Consider the following 1,149-nt stretch of genomic DNA (forward strand, 5'->3'; position numbering starts at 1 on the left):
CCCATCCCTCCGATCATGTCCCCCACCCAGATCATGTCCCAATGCTATTTTTCTTTTACTTTGTTCCTGTAGCCAGATACAGCTGCTATGACATCATCACCTTGTGACATCATCACCAAGCTTAATACCTTGATATAAGCACACCCCCCAGAGCTGCATCTCCCAAGAGCCTTTTGCCTACACACAGTGTAGGGGGCTCTTTGGAGTGAAGGCAATAGGACTTATTTTCTGGGAAATAAATGTAATGTACCCATGTGGAAAGGGACAGCTAGAGATGGAAGCTAGTTCTGTAGTCCAGCAGGCAGGCTTGATAATGCTTGGGCAGCTTAGTTCCTATTGAAATAAGGACACCCCCCAGAACTGCATCTCCCAAGAGCCTTTTTTCCCTACACACACAGTGTAGGGGGCTCTTTTGGAGTGAAGGCAATAGTACTTATTTGAAATCAATGTACCCACGTGGGAAGGGACAGCTAGAGGTGGGGGATAGGCAATGTTCTGTAGTCCAGCAGGCAGGGTTGATCATGCTTGGGCAGCTGCTGGTAGCTTAGTTCCCATTGAAATAAGCACACCCCCAGAACTGCATCTCCCAAGAGCCTTTTCCTTACACACAGCGTGTTGACGGGCTCTTTGGAGTGACAGTATTAGTACTGATTTACTAGGAAGGAGATCAGTGTACCCACGTGGGAAGGGACAAGTAGAGATGGAGGATAGGCAAAGTTCTGTAGTCAAGCAGGCAGGGCTGACAATGGTACTGGCAGCTTAGTTCCTGTTGAGGTAAGCACACCCCCAGAATTGCATCTCCCAAGAGCCTTTTCCTTACACACTGTGTAATCATGCTCTTGGAAGTGAAGGTATTAGTATTGTTTTGCTGGAAACAAAATCAATGTAGTCCAGCAGGCAGGGCTGACAATGGTACATGGGCAGCTTCCGGGAGTTTCGTTTCTACTTAGGCATGCACACCCCCAGAACTGCATCTCCCAAGAGCACTTTCCCTACACAGGTTCTTGGGAGTGAAGGTATTAGTATTCTTTTGCTGGGAATTAAATCAGTGTACCCATGTGGGAAGGGAACGATAGAGATGGGGGATAGGCAAAGTTCTGTAGTCCAGCAGGAGGGGTGACAACAGTACTTTGGCTTAGTTTCTATTGG

The sequence above is a fragment of the Nanorana parkeri genome, unplaced genomic scaffold, assembly GCF_000935625.1.
Source record: "Nanorana parkeri isolate BGI_ZX_2015 unplaced genomic scaffold, ASM93562v1 scaffold1146, whole genome shotgun sequence".
In the NCBI taxonomy this organism is placed as follows: Eukaryota; Metazoa; Chordata; class Amphibia; order Anura; family Dicroglossidae; genus Nanorana; species Nanorana parkeri.